Source organism: Sabethes cyaneus, chromosome 1 (assembly GCF_943734655.1).
Source record: "Sabethes cyaneus chromosome 1, idSabCyanKW18_F2, whole genome shotgun sequence".
In the NCBI taxonomy this organism is placed as follows: domain Eukaryota; kingdom Metazoa; phylum Arthropoda; class Insecta; order Diptera; family Culicidae; genus Sabethes; species Sabethes cyaneus.
The window spans coordinates 40,952,249-40,976,650 of record NC_071353.1 but is presented as its reverse complement, the minus strand read 5'-3'; the positions used below and the strand labels follow the sequence as shown (position 1 = coordinate 40,976,650).

General features: G+C 41.5%; 1 protein-coding gene across 1 annotated transcript in view; it reads right to left on the bottom strand.

The window, feature by feature from the left end:
* Positions 1 to 24,402, bottom strand: part of LOC128732946 (papilin) — a 227,571-nt gene that overhangs the window by 72,219 nt on the left and 130,950 nt on the right. The window lies entirely within an intron of this gene.

The following is a 24,402-nucleotide window of genomic DNA, read 5'->3' as shown; positions in this document are numbered from 1 at the left end:
TTTTCCCATGGCCTGTAAGAAATTGTCCCCGTACCGAAGGAGGACATAAGAGCACAACCTTGTACCTGTATCGTGCATAAATAAACAGCGACAGGATGCTCGGGGCTTAGCATTTTTCAACCCCGTGTGTCCTGTGTGGAGATAAACAACTTTGTTTTCAATCTGTCGGTCTGCAGTAGGTACAGCAATACAACAACAGAAGCCGGCAATTTTTTTTTTGCCTTCACATCAACAGCTAGAAAAACAGAAGAATGCATTACACTGATTCACTGTTAGCGAGGATCAGCGCCGGAGGCACCATTCTAGCAAGTGTACCCGGTTCATCGTACACATTTAAAACACATTAGGGAAATTGATAAACAAAATAATATTTTCAAGATGGCACGTCTGATCCGGTACACATTTTTCACTTTGACTTTCGGGGGGGAAAAGATTGCGAACAACAACAGCAAGCGAAGATTGACGGTGACAACGATGATGGCGACGGGGGGAAAAACCGGGGCATGCCAAATTGGCAAGCATGAACACACGCGCCAGGCACCAAGCAAAAGGATTAGTAATAGCTTAGTATGGCCAGTGATACGGACGACTGACTCGGCTGGGTGCTTGAAGTGGTTCTGGGAGTTTCCTTCGGTGTGTGTGAGAGAGAGAGTATTAAGTATATTGCAGCAATCCCGATTCAATCTCTGTATCGATTCCGGAGGATTTGGCTGTCGTTCAAGGAATCTGTCAGGCGGAATAAATTAAGGGGCAGTTCGATTTTGTTCTTCGTCGTACGTTGCGAAAAGCTTGGGTCCTATCCAGACGGTCTACGAGATGTTAAAAAGCAGCTGCAGAATGGCTGTCTGCAGTCGGGGGATTTGTAGTTTCGGAAATTGATTAGAGCTTTCGTGGCAACAGAACTGCTGTACGGGTAGAGATTGAGGCAACGAAAAAGAAAAACAAAATCCATTGACTAGCGTGTCAATGCGCCGCAACGATGAGATTGATCAAGCTTCGTTCGAGGATTATCCTTTCGACTTTAGAACGGTTATTTGTTCTTCGAGGGAGACGTTTCAATGAATGGAATTTTCAATACAATTGATGGCAGAAATCAAACACATGCCACGCTTGTGCATTAGAGTTGATTTGTGATAAATAGTCACTGTTTCAGAATTCTAAAATTACATTTTACACAAATTTCAATATCACATTTCACTAAATCAATCAATAAACACACTCAAAATCAAAGGCGCTTCAAAGTGTAGCATATTAGTTCCTCACAATTTCCCGGAACATGCGCTGCCAATCAGCGACATTTGAGAAAATGCATCCGCTCCATTCGCATGCGTGAAAAGTCAAGTGTGTGCTCTTGAAATTTAATTATTTTTATGCCCGAGTGGCACTGACTATCAGCATGAACTGACGACAGCTCACGTAATTAACGCCTTGTCGACCGCCCTCCCTCTGGTTCCACCACGAATTGATCCGGCGATGACGGACACGTTCGGACTACGACATGCGGACATACGTCAAATAATGAAAGTATGTGACTAAGTGGAAGTTTAAGGAATTTATGTAAAAAAAATAACTAACATAACAATATACGCATAAAACAACAGATACTGTTCCAGTTGGTCACAATATGCGCTGAGCATCAAATTAATACACATTTCTATTCTCAAAGCCTGTCGGATCGCCGTTCAGTTGCCCAACTGCAAATGGAACGAAGCATGATGCATTGGCACCGGCCAGCCGAACTGCTGCAATCGACGGTAAAGCACGTCACTTGCATCTGGATCAGGTTCAGTCTTTTTTGTTTCGTTTACAGCTTCATAAAAACATATAGCGGAGAGAAGAAAAACTACACGATGAACGATGATAGTTATGAGGATGCTCTACACGATCCCATATGGTGGCTAGTCGGTGTCCCACTTTCCGATATGCCATCTCCCGGAACGATTCATTCACTGATGCTGCCGTCGTTGGATTGAATGCACTATTTCTGGAGGAAGAGAAACCCCGGAGATGCAATTCCTGGAAGTTTTTTTTTTCGCTGCCTCGCGTCAAGTGTTTCAGTCGAAATGATAATACGGGAACGTAGCAGAGGAGAGTGGGGTGTCCAAAACTTTTTATGATCGGTTTGTTTCGAGTCAAAGCATAGTTCTACTAGGTTGTTTACCCGTCGAATTGCTCGACCCTTTTCACGCTAATGATAGGAGCAATTGTAGACGAATCGATCGATGCATAGCCCAACGGGGAATGGGCCTCTGCAGGAGTCTACGTCTTTTGAAATATGTAGACAGAAGAATGCTACAACCCAATATACTAAATTACAGCTGTCTTTTAAAAACATTGGTCAAAAAGTTTATTTACCTCAAACCGGTAATATTTTACCAGTTAGAAAACTGTCATTTTGAGATCGTGTAGATGTGAATATTTTATTTTTATTTATTTATTCACTTTAAATACATGACATAAGACAAAGTATTTTAGAAGGTCATTTACGTGAGCAATAAATTAGTCGAATATATTAGTCGAAACTTCAGTGATTTGTTAATCTAGTTTTAGGAGTCAAATTGATTTGCGAATTGCATGCTTTCAACATAGAATATTTTTTGTTATACTGCGTATTGCGTTTAATGCCTTTCCGTCAAAATTGAGTGAATTCTGCTAATTTTCTGCTCATTGCTTCATTTTCTGCACACTACAGAGGAGTAACGGAAACACTTTGAACATGCAAACTAAGCCTTAATACATTCTCTTCCAACGATGATACAGTACAGAATGATCTTTCATGTCCTATCATGTCGCTTACAATAAGGGTTGCCAACAGGTTTTTCCAAAAATCTGGCGAACACGAACAATAGTGTCTTGCAAAAATCTGAAATTTTCTTGAAATCTTGAAAATCCTTGCAGGTGTTGCTCACCACAGATGCAAAATTTTGTGTAAAATTAGAAGTGATGACCTTTTTGTGAGATGGAGGAGCAAAAATCTGGCATATTGCCAAATATCTGGAAGACTTTGAGCTTTGTTTGTTTGTCTGGCGCGCAATCAAAAATCTGGAAAGATCCAGATTTATCTAGCTTACTGGCAACCTGGCAATAAACTTTCTTACACGCATACAGAACAATAGAGATTGCTAACAGTTTTCTTACGCATACTTTGCCGTGTATACGTATACGCGATTTATATTCATCGGGAAATTTTTTTCCATAGCGAAATCATTTCCCGATGTACACAAATCACCAATACAGTCACACACTAGCGACTCTTATTTTGGCGCGAACTAAATTGACAAGTTAGGTTAAAGTGACCAGATTTTTTTGGACGAATGCGGGACGGCGGAGGCAATCTACTCCAGACTGAAAGCGAGGAGTTTAGGCTAAAAATAATTGCAACGGAGCCCAAATACATGAAAAGAAAAGGCTCAAACTGGCAAGTGCGCGAATCCCACGGACGGTATGCCGGTAACCCGGCAAACCGGCGTCGAATTAGAAGTGGTAGTGAGTTCGCATATTTGACATAACTGGTGGCCGTGGACAACACTAGTAAAAAAAATCCAGCACCGCATGCCCGCGGGAATGCAAGCTTACGTTGTTTTTTGCAAAACGCAACGATCAAGAAGCATGTACCACCGTACGAAACTGACAATGTACAAAATTCTTATTAGAACAGTAGTTCTTTATGGAGTTGAATCTGTGATGCTGCTCACGGTGGACATACGCACCCTTGCCGTGTCTGAGCGGCATGTGCTGCGAACCGTATTTGGTTGAGTACAAAATGAAAGCCAAGAGTGGCGTATGCATATAAATCATAAGGCATTGCTTGGGGAGATTCCCATCGTACATCTGACAGAAGGTGGTAGACTACGAACCGGACACGTCGTAAGGATGCCGGGTGATAGGGAGACCATACGTGCCAGATGGCTCGACCACGTCGAAAGACGCCTGGGAAGCTGACGACGAGAGGCTCAAGATCAAATTGTATGGCGATGATTGTTTAAAACAGCACGAACCATCCCGACATCATACTGACGACGACGACCGACGGCAGGACATATTGAATGACTTATTTGCTAAATTGCTTCTACTATAGTATACCATGGACCTCCGTTCGTTTGCCAGTATTTAATCTTAACACTTTTGATTTGAACTCTGCTAATTTGCACGACGTGTCCAGTAAAATTTTGTTTGTACTGATCTAGCGTCCTCCATGTTTGTTTTCTCGACGATTCTGATAAAAGTTTGCTAGGAGAACGAAATATTCGCCGCCGGTATAATTGCCAACTAAATCAAAACGCCTAAATAATAACAAATAGCAGGGCGGCCAATTCATACAAGTGCAGCATTTGCAAGGTCGCCAGTTGATCAAATGAAAAACAAACCGCGTTAGTTTGCTGAGCAATCGTTCAAATGTACGGCGGTTCACGGTATAACAAAGTTATTTAGAGGCAAATATTACAAAATAACTCAAATTTTTCAGTTGAATGCACTTGTCTCAACAATAATTCATAAATAGGGAACTTCTTAAAAACCTCTTAGAACTAATCTGTAGCGTTCCTCTGAGCGTTTCAGCATTCAACTGGCACGATTTAAAAATTAATCAATGCGGGACATTTTCCGGGACGCTTGGTAATCCGGGACAAGCCATCCAAATCCGGGACAAGCCATCCAAATCCGGGACAGTCCCGCACAATCCGGGACGTCTGGTCAGCCTAAGTTAGGTAGTGCACCCAAAATAACCGTAATATGCCTTACGGAACATGAGTGGAACGGAACAGGGTACATAAACATATTACATAACGTAACGTATCCTAAATCATATCGCAAAGTGAACACCAGATAACTAAACTAGGCAATATCTCGTCCAATTAGAGTTAAGTTAATTATCGGTTTTTTCTACTCGGCATAAGCAGTCTCAAAATGTCTGTTTTTGTCCGAAAGTTATCGCAGATTGAAGATATAACGGTTTTGTTAGATAATACTGTGCTAATTTAAACGATTCATACTTGGCCACGCTAGTGGAATATAAGTGCGATTTAGCATTTGATCAGAAAAATAAAGAATTTATTGTACTAGAAAAAAATGCAAAACTTTGTTTTACAGATTTTTATTGCATGGGTAAAAACTGTTGAAAATTTGGGTAAAACAAGCTTAGAGTGTTTACATGTGCAAAATTTAGTCAAAATCTGTCAAGTGGTCATCGAGATGGCTTCCAAGGAAGAAGTGCTTTGACATAAAATTATGGGCACGGTCGTGGAAAACTAGGTTAGTCCCACAGGCGGATTGCGAAGCGGTTGGGAATCGACCATTCAACCATTTTACTTACTCCATGTCCGCCGGTCCGGCAGAACAAAGGGATAAAATCAGAGATCTCCACTGTCGACGGTTACCCGCCATAGCTTTTACTTGTCGCCAGGATATGTTCTCGTCAACAGCCTGGATTTCGTTAGATAAGCTGCGTCGCCATGAGCCTCTAGATCTGCCTCTACTACGCTGTCCTTGCGGATTCCAGTTAAGTTCCTTTCCTCAAGGTATGACCGATCCACTTCCACCTACGTTCACGAATTTCTGTTGCTATCGGCCATTGATGACATCGACGATGGAGTTACTCATTGGATATCCAGCTGTCAGGCAATCAAGCACGAATGATATATCGCAGACACCGGTTGATAAATACCTGTAGTTTTTGCGTTATCTCCGCTGAGACGCACCACGTTTCGCAGGCATTCAGCAGTATGGATTTAACGTTTGAATTGAAAATTCTAGTTTGGTAAGAAGATTGATCTGGTTTGAGCGCCAAACGTGTCGCAGACCTGCAAAGGCACCCCGTTGTTCCTCAACTGTGAAGTTGGTGAAATTATCAGTGTTCACTACCAGAGACTTAGTTTTTGCTCCATTAACTGTAAGACTCTCGGAGAGGTCATCTAACTTGCTCGGCATATCATTTCGGCGTTGTGCAAGCAAGACAACGTCGTCGGCTAGGTCGAGGTCATTTAGCTGCTTCATCGTTAGAGGATTCCGAGGCAATCCTCGATTTGGTCTACCGTCGATTGCTCCAACTAATATCTCATTCATAAGGATGAGAAACAAAAGCTGTGATAAAATGCAGCCCTGTCTCACGCCAGCAGTAACCCTTATAGCGTTGGACAAGAACCCGTCGTGCAAAACCTTGCACGAGAACGCCGCGTACTGAGCCTCGATGAGATGGACTAGTTTATCTAGAATCCATCTACGTCTAAGTGCGTCCCTGAAGTTTTCGTGGTTAAGACGGGCGAACGCCTTTTCGAAGTCAACGAGCACCAGCAGAAGAGAGTCCTGGAATTCGTTGATCCGTTCCAATATAATGCGGAACGTTGTGATATGCTCTACACATGATCGACCAGTACGGAATCCGGCTTGCTGCTGCCGTAGAGTAGCATCAATCTTCTTCTGGATACAATTTAAAATTACCTTGCAGAGTACATTGAGAGTAAAATAGAGAAACGTGATGCCACGCCAGTTACCACTTTCAGTTAGGTCTACTGGGGGAGAGGGGGACTCTAGCCAATATGCCCTGCATCCAGTACACTAGAAAAGTTACGGTTTCCCATATATTGCTGAAAAGCTGATGCATTTGGGCTGACGAAGATGGGTCAACTTTGAGCATCTCGGTTGAAATACAGTCTATTCCTGGCACTCTATTGGATTTCAGCCTCTTGATGGCTGCTTCAATTTCATCCAGCGATGGCGACCATTGTTCCATGTAAAATCGTTCTTTTGGAGTTGCTTCAAGCACAATCCGAACCTTTTGATTCGAGACGTGGAGAAGAAGGGTAATTTTTCTGTCTGGTTTGTCCAGCCGACAATAAAGTGGGCCGTACTTCATGTCTTCAAGGTAAGTCTTCAAGGCGCCTAAATGAACCGATAAACAGAATACGGTAGCAAAACCGGCATCTCTGTGGGATACACATATACTATGGGATACTTCTTCCAGCACTTGCAGCTGCTCCCGGTACTCTCAGCGATTTCGAAATGAATGTGAGTTATATTTAAACACGGTCGAGGGTTTGTTAAAAGGGATCCGTTTATTTATACAATTTACTGTTCCATAAGCACCGACACCGGACAGTTTTTTTTCTTGTTTTTACCACTCTGGTAAACGTAAACACACTTTTGACACTTGTAACTCAGAAGTGCAGGCTTTTTGCTGGAGATGATTTTCAAGGAACATAATGGGCACACTAGCGCCGCTACTTGTCTAGAAGTATGAGGTCTGCTCCTCGAATAGCTTGAACCCCGCAAACTTGGCATCGTAGTTCTGCAGAAAATATGTCGCAAAAGAGAGAAGGTTTGGAAGATCCGCGGCCGAAAGGCCCAGTTTTAGAAGAGCATTGGCACTACCATACAAATTATTTCGGAGCGGGTTTGACAGTGTTGGTTGGACCGAATGCAGTATCGCGTGATAGATTGGAAGGCGATCAACAAGAGAATGTGTCAATTGAAGATAAAGAACCGACTCTTCAGTTACAGCATCATCAACGTGCACTGCCCGCACGAAGGTAGGCCCGGCGTCGGCGATGAAAAGGAAGCGTTCTACGTGAGGCTCAAGGCAACGTACGACAGCTGCTGGCCACGGGACGTCAAGATCATCATACAAAATATGAACGCCCAGGTCGGTAGGGAAGAAATGTATAGACCGGTATTAGGACCCCATAGCCTGCACACCGACACCGGCACGAACGATAACGGCCAACGATGTATTAAACTTTGCAGCTGCCCAAGGCCTGGTGATCTGGAGCGCCTTTTTTCCACGCCAAGATATTTACAAAGTCACCTGAAGATTACCTGACCTACGTACAATAAACTAGATCGACCACGTCCTCATAGGCCGGTTTGTCTGTAACATCACGTTCCCTGCGGGGTGCAGACTTAATCACTTTTTCGGCAACAGTTCGCTTGTCGAATGCTTCGTCCATGCCGTAGAGCACCACTTGGAGAATTAGCATCTTATAGAGCGCGAATTTCGTACGGAGTTGCAGGCTACGTAGAAGGCGCTGTTGGCAGCCGCTATCCACCCTAGTAACATTTGTGTTGCATAACAGCTTATCAAGCACTTGTTCCACGGATATCAGCTATACAATAGTGTAATAAGCTATTATACGACAAAAATGTTATCCGAGGTCCTTTTGCTTCACGGCTCACATTGTTATCACATGTCATTAACGTACCAAGGTAAACCAATTCGTCGACCATTTCTAAAGTATCACCGCCCAAAACGCTCCCACGCTCTCAACCAACCACCGTATACTTCGTTTTCCTCGCAACTTCTTCCATAAGATGCATGTACGCCTCTTCCACGGTCAACATCGATGACACCGATGTCATCCGCAAACCCTAGGAGCAGGTGAGATTTCGTGATGATGGTACCACTTCTCTGCACGCCTACCTGCCCTGCAATGCAATGCAATGTTGAATAGCAAATTCGATAGCCCATCACCTTGCTGCCCGAGCCCGATGTCGATGTCGCCCGCTATTCTGATGCTTTGAACCATCAAAGGTTTCATGTTCAAGCACAATCCGCCACAGTTCATTTCGTTTAACTGAATCGTACGTTGCCTTGAAGTCTATAAACAAATGGTAGGTCTGCAAGTTGAATTCTCGGAACTTATCGCAAGGTGAACATTTGGTCCGTCGTGGGTGAACGTTTGGTCCTCCGAAGGACCGCACGCCTGCGACAACACAAAAGTGCCGACAATCAACTAGAATGTGCTTGAACTTGGAACAAGCTTCTCCATTATGGTGTTTTCAGGTGTGCTTACGAATGATCGGTCGTGCAAAATAGGTACTACAGACAGCCATTCTTCTGGCTGCAAAAGCCGTGGGCATAACTGTCTTTAGACATTAACCTTTTTATCGACATACTTTGCGGCCGACTGTTAGAGTACAGACCATCATCGTACCTCGAAGCTAATTGGGCGTTGATTATCCTTAGGCCATCATCGTTTGTGGCTAGGCAAAGACAGGATGGACTAGTAAGGCAAATGCAAATCATTTTCAAAGTTCTTGTCACCTCCCCCCCCCTCTCTTGGAAATTGGCTTGAAAAATCGGGGGGCAAAAAAAATTGTTGGATATGAGTTAAATTTTACTTATAAAATCAATTGTCTGTGGGCTCTACAGCCTGAAAAACTCGAAAAATGAGTGTACGAGTTTGAATCAGGAATCAGAATATTTTGGCTCAAACGGCACGCTCCCCATACTTATAAGGAAATTTGTGCCTTGCCGCGCTCTCTCATCATTTTCCTGATGGGAAGGGAAGGATAGGGATAGGTAGTAAGGATATGGGAATAGTGAGGACTAGGAAAACGACGGCACATACATATATCAGAAGTGTTTTTCTCTTTCGAGTCAAAAACTTCAGAGAGAACTAAAGTTCTTTCCCACATTGGTTCAAAAACATAAGAATGTCTTTTAGTTTCAACTGTCTAACAGTATGATCCTCTATATAGGGTTGTCCAAAGACCCGTAAACGCAATTGCATTTTTGTAGGACATACACATATCAAATGATATGAAGTTCCATAATCGGACTCACAAAGATCACAAGAGTAATACTCTGCACGTTGAATAGTGGCCATATGATAATTAAGTTTACAATGGCCAGTCAATGCTCTAACAAGAATCTTCATATTTTGCTTAGAAAATTTTAATAAATTCTTTGAAAGCGCTAGATTAGGCTCTGCCAAAAATACTTTAGTTTGACGACATGTTTCAGAATTTCGCCAATAGGAGGCGTGTTCAGCTGAAGCCCAGCAGCAAATCTTTTGCTTTATCCAACAGCAGGAAATAGGCAAAGCCGGTTCCGGACCGATGAAGTCGATTTCTGCTCCGGCTCTTGCTAATTCGTGTAATGTCGTATTTAGTGCTTTGATAGCAGCCTGGCTGTCAGAACAAAAATAAATTCTTTTGCCAGACAGGTTTTGTTGAAGTGCCGATTGTACTCCGCACATAATCGCAAAGATTTCAGCTTGAAATACCGTGCAGTACCTGCCAAGTGGGTACGATTCTTCCAATCGCAATTCATGGCAGTAGACTCCAGCACCTGCTCTACCGTCCAACAGTGATACATCTGTATAACAAACAATATGTTGTTCCAGTTCTCTTTCTAAGTAACCAGACTGCCATTCACTCCGGGCAGGAATTTTAGTATAAAAAGTTTTATATGGAAAACTGCAATTTAGTCCAATATCACTAGGAGCAACAACATATTTGTCCCAGGAAACTAATTGAGGCCACACACGTGTATGACTCGTATTACGAGATAATAAATTACTATTCCAGTGTCCAGTTACCTGCAAACGGTAGGCACATAACAGTGCTTCTTGTTACAGAAAAACATGAAGAGGTTTGATGCTCAAAAGTGCTTCGAGAGCAGCAGTTGGAGTTGTAGTGAAAGCACCAGTCATTGCCATAAGTACCATTCTCTGAAGGTGATTTAGCTTTGACTGTATGGTAGTAACTTCTCCTTTCTGCCACCATACTACGCAGCCGTACGCCAAAATAGGTCGAACAATGCTTGTGTATATCCAATATATGTACTTGGGTTTTAGACCCCAAGTTTTCCCAAATGCTCGTCTGCACTGTCCAAATACCATGCATGCTTTTTTGATTCTGGAATCGATGTGAGCAGACCAGTTCAACTTTGAGTCAAGAATGACCCCAACGTACTTAACTTGGTCTGTAATGACGATTTCAGAGTCAAAAAATTGCAGAGGACGAATACCAGTTATTATTCTTTTATTTGTAAAAAGTATCATCGAAGTCTTGCCCGGATTGACTGAGAGTCGGATTTCCCGACACCATTGTTCAACAACATGCAAAGCTTCTTGCATTAAGTCAAACAGTGTACTTTCGCACAGACCGGAGATCAATATATGATAATCATCCGCAAAGCCATAAGTTGGATAACCCAGAGCATTTAATTTGCTTAGTAAGCTATCCGCAACTAGGTTCCATAGGAGTGGTGACAGAACACCACCCTGAGGGCAGCCACAGATACTCAGCTTCCTTATTCCTGCTAGTCTCAATGATGAGCAAAGAATCCGGTTGCTAAGCATTTGGCGTATCCAGTTTATTATAGTAGATGGAACTCTATGGTTTTGCGCTGCTTCCAGTATAGAATTGAAAGATACGTTATCGAAAGCTCCTTCGATATCGAGAAATACTCCTAGACAGGAGTTTTTGTGAGAAAATGCTTTCTCGATCTTGTAAACGACATTATGTAACAGCGTTACAGTAGATTTACCACGTTGATATGCATGTTGCATATCATGAAGTGGATAATCACTCAAACTAACATCACGAATATGGTGATCAATAATTCGTTCTACAGTTTTGAGAAGAAAAGAACTCAAACTGATAGGCCTAAAACTTTTCGCTTCTTCATACGACGAGCGACCACCCTTGGGGATAAATTTCACAACTATTTCCCGCCACTGTGTCGGGATATAACCAGTGGCAATACTGCAAGTAATGATATTTTTCAAAATATGTTTGAAATGTTCATACCCTTTCTGAAGCAAACAAGGGAAAATTCCGTCTGTTCCAGGAGTTTTATACGGAGCAAAACTCTCGATTGCCCATTTAATCGATTCAGTTGTTACGAGTTTCCTGGTTAATGCCCAAGACTCGTAGTTTGCTGAAAAGATTTCACAATCAATCGTTGGAGTTGGCTCCGTACAACCTGGAAAATGAGTGTCAAACAAACACTTAAGTACTTCATCTTCATCCGATGAGTATTCACCATTTGCAGTTTTTAGTGAATTTACATTAAAATCCTTCGTCTTGGAGAGAATTTTATTAATTCTAGATGCTTCGTTTGTACTCGAGACATTAGAGCATAGGTTTCTCCACCCAGTTCTCTCAGAGGCCCGGAGCGCCTTTTTATAAGCTTTGCGAGCTAACTTGTAGGCATCCTGACCATCTCTGTAACGTCGGTTCCAAGCCCTTCGACATTTCTTCCTAAGTTTCGCAAGTTCTGCGTTCCACCATGGGGTAGCTCTTGTAGCACTCACTGTTCGAAGCGGACAAGCTTCTTCATATGCTTCTATTATTAGGGAATTTGTTTTCTCAACGACCTCTTCTAAGTCAGCTGGAGAATCGATAGACGGAAAATAGCCATGGAATTTAGTTGCCAGTCCTTCATTGAAGAGTTCCCAATTCGTTGATTTGGGATTACGATAAGTTGTAATACTTAGTGAAACAGCTATGTGATCAAAAGATATATACTTATGATCAGACAATGATGGTTCAAATTCATCTAGTACGCGCCAATTATCTACACACTTAATAAAAAGCACCGAATTCGGTAAAATTGTACCGAAATCTAAACAGCTGAACGTTCGGTAAAAATTTCGATGGTGCCAATCGACGTTTACAGATCATTAGTAATGTTTGGTGCAATAAAAAATTTTACCGAACGTTCAGCTGTTTAGATTTCGGTAAATTTTACCGAATCGTTTAAGTGTGTAACACATGCGAAATTCTGTGCGAACAGAGTGTCATATCCAACACTTCCTCACGACCGGAATGCGCATAAGTTGGCCGATTTCCCATATTGAGTATATGTAGATTGGTACTGCTTAAGTACCACATTAGATCGGAGCCTCTCGAATTCATATTCGAACTACCCCAAATAACGTGATGTGCATTCACATCACTACCTACAATTAGAGGAAGGTTTTTTTCCTCGCAAAAAGACACAACCTTTTTGAAGTCATCAGTTGGCGATGGCTCATCATGGGGCCGATAAGCCGAACAATACACATAGGTTTTGTCGGAACGCTCACCAGTCAGCTTCACTATGATAGTACAAATATCGCGAGTTGTAAGATCGGACAGAAAGCTTACATCTATTGCACTATTTGTAACTATGCATGCTCGTGGCATTTCCCTTGGATTTCCCATTTAAAGTTAAATTTTAGGGGAACTGTGGGTAAAATGAACAGGGGAGGTAAAATGAACAGGCAGCCAAATTCCCAGTAAACCGCTTAAAATCTGTTCCGGAACAATAGGTATCTTCTCCTAGAAGTATTTCAAGCTGTTTGAGACAATATGTGGTGATCATAAGCTTTCCAATGTGAAAAAAATGGAAAAAGTACAAAATATTTGCAGAAATCTGACGCCGATGGTAATTTCCACTATTAGTAAATAAGCTATTTTGGTGAAACAAATTAAATTTCGACTATTGGTATCATTTAGTGTTGTTTGCTTATCACTATCCTGCGGATCTGTCGAAAATTCCAAATATTTTTATCAACTGTTTGTTTATAATAAACACTTGAAAACAATTTGTGTTTTGGGGGTAAAATGAACACTTCACTATGGGGGCAAAATGAACAGTGTGTATCATGATGTTTTACTTTCCATTTATCAGCAGCTACGAAATAATTGCAATTCAAGCAACAAAAATGATCGAGTCTCTCGAAAAATGACGGAAAATGACCGAATGCTGGAAAATCCTGCGAGCTAAAAGTCAACCATTGTATGAACGTGGCGAAGATACATTATGTTAACTTTGTGGAGTCCCATTTTAATTCCGATAGCCCTGTTGAATACCTTCGGCTTATGTAGAACAATGATAATGTAAAATAATGTTTAATTTATCCCAACTGCATGTTAACTTTAGTTTTCTATGACATGTTCATTTTGCCCTCACTGCATGTTCATTTTACCCACATGAAAAAAATCAGGCTCGAATGTGACGCTTTCGAAAAAAAGGATTTTTTCATGACAAATAGTCCTTTTTTAAACATCTTTATATATTGCTACGTGGAATATGAATCTAGCTTTCAATTCATATAGTGCGATCAGCATTTGGTTGGTTCCTGGAGGAAAAAATGGCAAAATTGCTAAGGGTGTTCATTTTCCCCCCAGTTCCCCTACTTATAAAATCAATTGTCTGTGGGCTCTACAGCCTGAAAAACTCGAAAAATGAGTGTACGAGTTGAGTTAACGCTTCTAGCACGAAATAGAAATGGAAGTTCAAACAGTGGAATTTCCGAAACTCGGCCAAAAAAATTTTCTTTCGTTTTTGTCTTTTTGTTCGTGGATTTTTGCATGAAAAATAACAACGTATTTATTAAAAGCAAGATTAGATTTGGTTTTCACGTTTAAATTTTAAGTAAAAATGCCTAAAATCCATATTTTTTTGCTCGAATAAAAAATTCTCTTTGTTTTTTTCACCCCCCCCCCCCCCCCTATTTTTTAAATATTTGTAATGGCCTAACAGTACAACAGAACTCTTAGCGTCCGACCTGTGCATTTGTATCCTCGATGACTATCCACCTGACCATCACCAAGTACCAGTTTTTATGCGCTCAAAACTGCCAACCGTATACCACACATGTCAAAGCCGTCTTCCTCGTCTGAACAACACGCAGCTAGGAGACCGGATAGTCTGCCGGGAACTACATGCGAATACTGGATGAGGCACTACTTTCTTTAGAAGAGTTAGGTGCTTCAAACCTCAATGATTGGTTTAATGGGGAATGACAACAAGCGGAAAAAGTTGCTTGGAAAAGTTATTTGAACATAGCTGCTAGGGAGAACTTGGTTAAATACCGACGACCAAGAAACCAGTTGATCATGATACTGAGGAGTAAAGAGCACCAAAAGGAGGACAGAGATCGTGAAGCTTTAGAACATCTATTCCAACCTAATGATACGCGCAAGTTTTACGAGAAGATGCACCCAACTCATAAGGGCTACACACCGAAATCTGGCATGTGTAGTGTCGAGAGAGGAAATCTAATCTAAAAACGAGCATGAGGTGGTCGACAGGTGGAAGCATTTCTTCGATGAACACCTTAATGGCGAAGTTGCAGAAGAAAGTGGAAGTTAACCTAAGAGTGCCCATAAATGATAGTAATGTCCTACAAGATCTATAAGAAGTCAAAAGGGAAATCGGGCAGAGTTTCAAAAATATAGCCGAGAAACGCTGGCAACGGCTCTACACTAGGTTATTTATTTATTTTAAGATTTGGGAGGAGGAGAAGTTTGTTCCATCTACAAAAAGGGTGATCCTATAGCACTGATAGCACAGGGTTTCATAGGGAAATACCAGGCGGGTTTCATGACGGCTCGCGCAACTGTGGAACAGATTTTTACCATCCAACAGGTGTTGCAGAAAAGTGGGGGGGGGGGGGAGGTGGGAGTTACAACGGTGACAAATTAGAGATGGTAGATGAGTTCGTGTATTTGGGATCGCGCATTCAAGCAGAAAATGGGGTCTACACTACGACCAAGAAGCATACACCGCCGTACGAAGCTGATAATGTGCAAACCCCTTATTGATTTGAAGCCGTGGCGTTGCGTTTGGAGGACATACGCGCCCTTGGAGTGTTTGAGCGCTAGGAACTGCGGACGATATTTGGCGGATTAGAAACTGAAAGCGGAGAGAGGTGGTGACGAATGAATCACGAGCTACGGGCACTGCTTGGAGAGCTTTCCGTCGTACATCTAGTGCAAGTCTGTAGATTACGGTGGGCCGGACACGTCGTAAGGATGCCGTCGCACAGTCGGCCGGACATGTCGTAAGGAAAATAGGTCTTTTCAACACCGGCGATCGGCACCAGGAACAGTGGGACGTGCAGGATGGCTTGATAATAGCGCCATAAATACAAAAGATAAGACTATACTTTCTGTAACAATATTATGGATAATAATTAATTCTGAATTGCCCTATACACCATTTTTCAATTCGGTTTCGCTGAGGCACTGGAGTTAAAAGAACATATACTGAGCAAAAACCAGCAAATGAAGCCAGCCTACCTATAAAATGCTTAGAAAAAAATCATATTAATGGTATGCTGCTAGTTTATAACAAGATGCGATATTCTAACTGGTTCGCTGAATATACATATGATCTGATAACTGTGCCTACTGTTTCAAAATTATCGATTTAAAAGCCATCAAAATCAAATTACTCAATTCAAATTCAAACGATTTAAACTGCTCCCGAATGCTAATTTGATTCTAATTTTCAAAATAAACCATCCATATGTGATGGTGACGTTTTTTCATTCATAAAAATGCAGAGAGAGAGAGAGAGATCAGCGAAACATGTTAGCGACTTTAACTGCGGTTCCGCTTAATGACCCGCCAAAACGAAGATCAGCAATCGTTTATCGCTCAGCCGTAACGAAACGTCGAGACGAGCGGAATGCTGCTATTCCTTGCTACCGTTCAGTTTGGTTGATTGGTCCACACGGCGGATTACGACTTTAAATTCACATTTAAGTGATTGGATACAAATTGTAATAGCTCAAACTAGCACCACTGAACGGAAAACTGCATGACTTAAATCGCCTTCGCTGACTCACATCTCCCTCGGTCAGTCGAGTATGCTGCAGCTTGTATGCACCGAAGAAAGCGAACGAAAGAGCAAAACAAAAGTCGCATCAAAACGACCGGCTTAGCTGGTTTCATCCATCCCACGGAACAACTTCGTAAAAATCAACATCATTCCGATAATACGCACCGTCATTGAATGTTTGAGCTCTCCAACCGTATTCAGTTCTATCGTCTGAATCACTTCTTAACAACTCCACTTTAAAGCTGCTTTCTCACGTAAACTTACAGGTTTGCTTAGTATCGTTTCATCATGCAAACAAGCAGTTAACTTAACGTCCTTCGGCTTCGGTCAAAGATGGGCCCATCTATTTACATTTTCACCTCACCGACGCTGTATGCAAATGTCAGCATTCATCAACACCATCTTGGGTTAGTTGCCGTTCAAACTGTCATCGACAATTCAATTGTGGTACCCACCAGCAGCTTGCAGGATTTCATTGTATTGCAACCAGCCAACCAGCAGGAGAATCGTTTGATGTATTGCTTTGCTATTGCAACTAGTGTACAGTACGTCACATGGGGACGTCTGCAGCGAATTTCCTCGCTCGATACCGCCCCCGACTACGAGGGCAACGTCGGATGATGACGGTGACGTTTATGATGATTATTATTCATAACACAACTATCGCCATCACTCTGTGCAAAGCTAAACCGATAAATCCACGGTGTCTTCGGCTCTGGGTCGATGGTGCGAGCAATACCAACAACGCAGGACGCAGACGGCAGGACCAACCTATCCTTCCGTCCGGTTATGCGGTATGCATGTGAGAAAATTGACATGTGGGACTAATTTGCTCAATCATTATTACCATATCTACACTTGTGCAGCAGGAATTGCGTTACCGAAACCTATTCATCTCACGATACGATGCCGTCGCGTCGATGCCGTCACCCGACCCGAAGACGCGTTGTCGCTTCATCGGGTTCACCGTAAGAGCGGCTGCAAATCAGCGCATCCAGTTGTGCACAATGAAGTTACGACGACCGACGGCGCGGTGGTTCCTTGCGATAGCGCTAGGTGTAGCCAGTCGAGGATGAGATGAGTTTGAGATTCGGCTTGCTTGAATGGTCATTCGTTCACCGACAGGTGTGTAGTCATTGGTCTCGGGGCGTTGTAGAAGCTGGATGTCGAGCTCCGATCGGAAGGTGAAATCGTCGCAGTCAAAGGTTTGCTGCTTCATCGAATTGTGGGGAGTCGTGGTACCAATTATCATTGTTTAGCAAAATTTTTGCTGATTGGGCTAACTGGAAAGGGGTAAGTGGAAAATTGACTTTATTAAATGTTTTTAATGTTTATTGCGAGTTTTTGAGTTGATTATGAGTTTGAGTTTGCTTAAAATGTTGTGTATTTATTCCTCTTCAGTACATGTTAGACTGATACTTTTGTATGTACTCCCCCAGACCTCCGAATCCGGCTATAAATAAATGGTAAAGAGGAATGTTATACGAACTTAGTAAGCGTTGTTTGAATGACCCTTCCTTGCCTAATTTTCTGCTCTTAGCTAGCTAGCTGCCAAATCACACATACACAAGGTACGTGATACGGGACCTGAGTCATGGGACAGAGGAAAAGTGATAATGGCACGGAACACGATGCATCGGGCATAGGAACAAGGGACTTGGGACACGGAATACGAAAATACAGGGACACGGGGAAAATTGGAACCCGGATACGTGGTAAGACAGGGACAAGTGGATACAGTGGACCCCCGTTCGTTTGAACGGTTCCTCGTGCAAACTAAAGGGGTTACTTTTTAATTTGAACAACTAGTAACCCAAAATATACTGAAACCTGTGTGAACTGGCCGCCCTACTCTTTGTTATTGTTTTGGTGGTTTGTTTTAGTTGGCAGTTGCAAGTGCGAATATTGCATTTTCCGATCGGATTTCTATCTTAATCGTTAGGAAAACGAAATGTGAAACCGATTAAACACGCTAGGTCAGTATAAACAAATCGTGTTTATGTGCATTGTCTGCATAAACAAATGATGTCATGTTGAGAATGACATATGAACCATTTTTAATTTGCACGTCGTGCAAATCAACGGGGTTCAAATTAAAAAGTGTTCAGATTACAAATGGTCAAACGAACGGGGGTCCACGGTACTAGGAGACCGCGATACGGGGTTAGCGGAAAATGAAAACAAAAATAATGGAATAATTCGAGTTTCCACCACTAATGGTGCGTCTATCCTATTACTGCGTTATTCATTATAAGGTTTTTTTGTAATTTACCAAGCGAGCTTCTTGGGGGCTTACGCAACTACGAACCTGATTTTTACCACCCTGCAGAAATGTTTCGAGTACAACGTGCCCACGCATCACATCTTGATTTCAAAGCAGCATACGATACAGTCGATCAAAACCATCTATGGCAGAAAATGCACGAACACGGTTTACCAGAAAAACAGACACGAATGATCAGAGCTACATTGGATCGTGTGGTGTGTTTCTTGCGCATCTCGACGACACCCTTGAGTCCCTTCGAGACGCGGCGAGTTGAGACTAGGTGACAAGAGATTTTAATATCATAGCCAGGAACCTTGCGACGACGGAGGCAATCTACGCCAGACTGAAAGCAACAGTCTAGAAAGATCAGGTTAAAAATAAATGTGTCGAAGATCAAATACATGAATGGAAGAGAGGCCATGGAAACAAACGCGTGGCTTCACGCTCCACTGGGATCGCTGGTGAGCACGGACAACAACACTAGTAAGAAGATCCAGCGGCGTTTTCAAACGGGAAATCGGGCCTACTTTGTCCTTCGCAAAACGCTACGTGAGGCTGTGAGGCTGTTCACGGAGGATATACGCGCCCTTGCCGTGTTCGAGCGAAAGGTACTGCGGTCGATATTTGGCGGAGTATAAACTGAAAGCGGCGAGTGGCGGAGACGTATGAATCACGAGTTACATGTGTTGTTTGGAGAGATTCCCATCGTACATGTGGCGAAAGTTACGTAGGTTACAGTGGAGCGAACATACCGGACGACAGTGCGATGAAAATAGTTGTCTTCAACATCTTCACTGGCACCAGGAACAGGAGCTGGCTCGACCAGGTCGAAACTGATTCGCGACTTTTGAGACGACTGGGAAATTGGCGACGAGTGGCCCAAAGTGGAGTTAAATGAAAACGACTATTTGAAACAGCACGAGCTACCCCGGCTCTAGGCTGCTGCGATGACAACGATATATTGTGTCAGCCTTGTCTATTGGACGCAACTAACGACCAATAAGTTTAACCTAACTAATTTTTCTAACGAGAATATATCAGTAAATATCAATAACAGCGAAACCTTACTGATACTTAGTGATGTAATTGGTTACTGATAACTATCAGTAGTTAATGATAGTTTTCCCATCTCTACTGACAGCTATTGGTAAACAAACATAGCTCCACCAATTTTTCGTGAAGTAAATTTTTCTACTGGTAAACAACCACCAAATGACCCCGCAACGTACGTATTATCTCACTTTAGCTGTGCGTTCGCTGTAATCAGTCATTTCACGGCAAACAAAAATTGACATGAAACAAGGACAGCTTGCTGCTGGGTTTTTACTTGAATTTTCTGTCTTGCATTTCGCGTTATGCAATTTGCTATAATTTGGGATCCTGATGTTTTAAAAAAGATCGTACAGTAATTTTGCGACTAGTTTCAGTGTTTAGTCTAATTCGATTTATAGAAAACGAGCGTTCATTATACGGCTACCTGCTTTTCCCTAGCCAGCATTTTTTTAATAGCTTCTGTTTCTCTTCTGTTTAGGTCTGGACACGCCAGTGCAGAAATACAGGGACACTGGGACACAAGGACCCGCAGTTAAGGGAACACGGAGACATCTTGGACGCGGGGACGCGACGAATACGAGTACACTATAAAACGGCGATGCGGTTATACGGGGCACATGTGACGGACGTAAGATGCACAGACACGGGAACGAGGACAAGAAGATAAGCAGATACGGGACACAAGAGACTTACTCAAGTCTAAGACACGGGTGCACGAAGGCAGGGGATAGAGAACACGGGATTATGGTGACACGACAACGATGACATACAGAAAGACGGACACATGGAAAACAGGAAAAGGGGCTCGGGCACGGGACACAAAACACGGGCTACTGGACGTAGCACTCGAAACATGGGACACAATACATGGAACCATTGCACAGTAGTCCAAAAGGGTGAAAAACGGAACGTCTTTTGCTTCCATTTAAGCAATATAGTGACTTTGGAACTATTATTCGTAGGAATACCAACCATAATCTAAGACTGTCAAAAGTTACTCATGGCTTACTATGATAAAAATAGAAAATTAACACATACATAGTTTCTTCGGTAAAGTTGTCGAAAATGTAGAGGCAAACAAATTGGTTGAAGAAATGAGATTTGTATCTCTGACGGGTGCAGAGATACGAAGCATTTTCTTTGGAAGCTCATCACAAATTAGTTTTTCATGCATAGCTTTTGTTGGTTGCATTCATCAACGCATGCATCAACGAAGCACTCGAAACACATGTTTCTACAGAAGGCTGCAAATCTCTAGGACCTTTCTTAATAAAGTTATTGAGTATTTAAGCTCAATTTTTCCCTAACTTCATGAACCTATTGGATAAAACGAGACGACTGGGTATATCAAATCATTGCTTCACTTTCAAGCTTAGGACAAGTATTACAAACTTGTATAAGTACCGCTTGCCCCCATCTACCCACATGAGAGTACGAGAAGCATATGTTTTATGTGTTTTGCGAACGCCATTACTTAATGCGCGCACACTGTTTAACCATTATAAAATTATATACACAAAAAAACAAGTGAATTTATAGCTTCCATAAACTTCTGTAAGCTTCGAAAATGAAAAAAAAAAAAAACAATACATTCACAGAAAGCCTGATAAAAATTGAAGCAATTAAAAGAAACTACAGTAATGACCCGATTTTGTCACCCCCATGATGAATTCAGGGGTGACAAAAACGGGACAGTGACAAAATCGGGTATTTTTTTAATTTTTATTTTTTTGCAGGTAACTTAGAACGAACTACATATATTTCATTCTGATCACTTTTAGGACATTTCGCACTTCTTTCTACCTCTCTGTGGACATTTGTCACCTGTTCACAGCACAGGTCCCGCTGGTATGAAAACACACGTTTTTTAATTGCGCCGAAATGGTTGATTATACTGGTTAACTATGTTCAGAGAAATTTCACAACGTAAAAAGCTCTTTCTTATGGTATGAACGATTCTTTGACTAACCCCTCTAAAAGTTAGATAGAAAATTTATATTTCAAGCAGTAAGAGATAGAGCAAAACAATGTTCTACAAAATTTTTGAGAAGATTATTATAAAGAACTTTAGCAAAGAAAGTGACCTTCCAGCTATTATAGTTGTGGAGATAAGAAACAACTTTTGTGGAAACTCTACGATAATCAACACAGTTCTTTTCACAGTGTTTGACATTTGACATGTTTGAAAATGATTTTCAAACGAAGCTTTTGATAAATCAAAATCGTGACAAAATCGGGTAAAAAACGTGACAACATCGGGGGTGACAAAATCGGGGAGTGACATAATCGGGGAGTGACAAAATCGGGTTACCACTGTATTCCAAAAGAAGTCTTTAAAAATGTAGGGTCAATGTCGCTGAGCTAGTTCAGAGCTGCCATAAATACAGATATTTGTGCATGCATAAATTTGGGACCCTACCGTTTTTTCCGGAGTATTTAATTTTCTCGATCTAATCTTTTAAATAACATAAATAGTTTATGGACTACTTTAAAATTCAGAAACATTAGTAGAGCCAGAAATCACAGCAACTGAAATAATTAATGGGTCCCAAATTTATGCATGCACAAATATCTGTATTTGTGGCAGCTCTGAGCTAGTTAGCATTCATGCTCTATATTCCCGGTAAAAAATAACCATAACGCGATTATAAACATTATGGTAACAGTAGGATACAAAATACAGTAAAAACAATAAAATTTATCCGAAAAGATAACCAAACTATCAAACTTATTCTTGTCGACCATAACTTTCATGGTTTTCAGAGATTCTACCATAAAAATGACGTGTTAATAAGTATCTTAACAATAAAAAAAATCTAGCCTTTCGCGAACAAAAATTTTCATTTACATTTGATAATAAAAACTGTTGTAAACGCATTGTTTCTACTACAAAATTCAATGTATATTTTTTTACGGGTGTCCCGTGTCCGGTGTCTCGTGATCGTGTCCCATGTAACGAGTTTTGTACACTGTGACTGTGTCCCGTATCTCGTGTTTCGTGTTATGCGTCCCATATTTCGTGATCAGCTTGCCGTTTCCTGATCTCCTTCTTCCCGTATCCCATCGTCTTCTTGTTATCTTGTTACCATGTTCCCGTGTCCCCTGTCCCGGATTCGTACCGGTTATAATTGGTTCCCATTAGGGCTCGGAATAATCCGCGTATCTCCCAGTTTGGTAGAAAGAAACAAGCTACGCACCTAGTAGGCGTAACTTCAATTAGGGTATGTTGCTACATCGTCGTAATTGCCTATTCCCGTCCTATCCAACACAAATTATTAAAAATATCTGCATTTTTATGAACCACAATGCAAAACTAGTTATTCCCTAATATTTTAGTTAGTTGTCTTTCTTACGCTATCAGTCAAAGTGAGCTGAGATCTATTTAAATGCTTTTTATCATTAAAGAAGTCCTACCAGCCAAATTTCCTACGTTTTTTCGTGCGACGAAGAAGACATGTCGACTAATCGTTTTAATTTCCGTCATTTATAAATGAAAATAACTCACGCAAGGCATTGTCGTTATTCTACAGCCAGGAAAACTTGCCTGACCTGCAGAAATTTTGTAGAATAAGATTTGTCATGCCGTCCTATACAAATACGTGCGCGTTAGCTTCGTAAACATTGTTGTGATTGTTAGTTCGGACGATGAAAAATTTTGTTGGACGGATTTTAAAACGGTACGACGAATTTTAGATATAAAGTCAGTTGCGTAATTTCAATAATATGCTTTAATAGTCGCTTTTCAGTGATTTCAACGTTCACGGGTCGGAAGGTAAGTGTGTTCTAGTCACATCAGCACAAGAACTTTTGGAGTATTCATTAAATCCATCCAAGAAATGATGAAAATTAGAATGGCTTTACTTACTACGACGGGAATTAGAAATAAACCCTATGCTCCTTTTTTAATGTCTTTGATTTCATTTCTTTCTACTACTCCATATATTGGAAAGACTACCGTTATAAAAATAGAACATTTCAAGTATTGTGAATCTAAAATAAATTTATAGGTGTTGATGAAGGTGAGTTATTTGGATTTTTGGTTTTAAATTACAAAAACCCGATTTAATCCACTTGGATGCGGAAACATCCATTTTGTTTAGAGACATTTGAACGTGGAAAATCAGTTTTTGGCCCCCACTGCAAGGGCGTACAATATTTTGGAAAATTGAATAAGAAGTTGTAATGAGCGACTAAATCAAATTTAGTTAAAATCGGAGATGATTGTTTGCAACCGAATTAGCTTGATATTAATTACATTAACAAAGGCGAATGCCAAAATAGGCAGTCTCTATAAAAAAATTAGTAATAATTACCTACCACTGTTTTCAGTCCACAGCGCAAGTTTACGACAGGACTTCGTATTTCGCTGCGACATCACTTTCGATTTCCAAACTAAATTACCTGAAAACATTTTTAACAGTAAATATTTTGATGGCAAACGTACGTACGTCCCAGATCTGAACAAACAAAAGTTTCACCCTGTCGGAACACGATTTACTACCGGAATGCAGTCATTGTTGACGTTACAATTTACTGTGGGCAATGTTTATCTTACCCGACAGTTGAATCAAGTGCTCTATGCGCTGCAGGCTGGTAGTGTCTTCAACCGCTGCTGCTGCCTCCTGAGACAATGCACCGCGAAGTTAAGTCTGGCGTGACAAATGGATCGCTTACACACAAACGCAAACACGGTGCGGCGGCTGACGGTTCATATGTGGCAGAACCTTAAACGCAACTTATGCTTCTG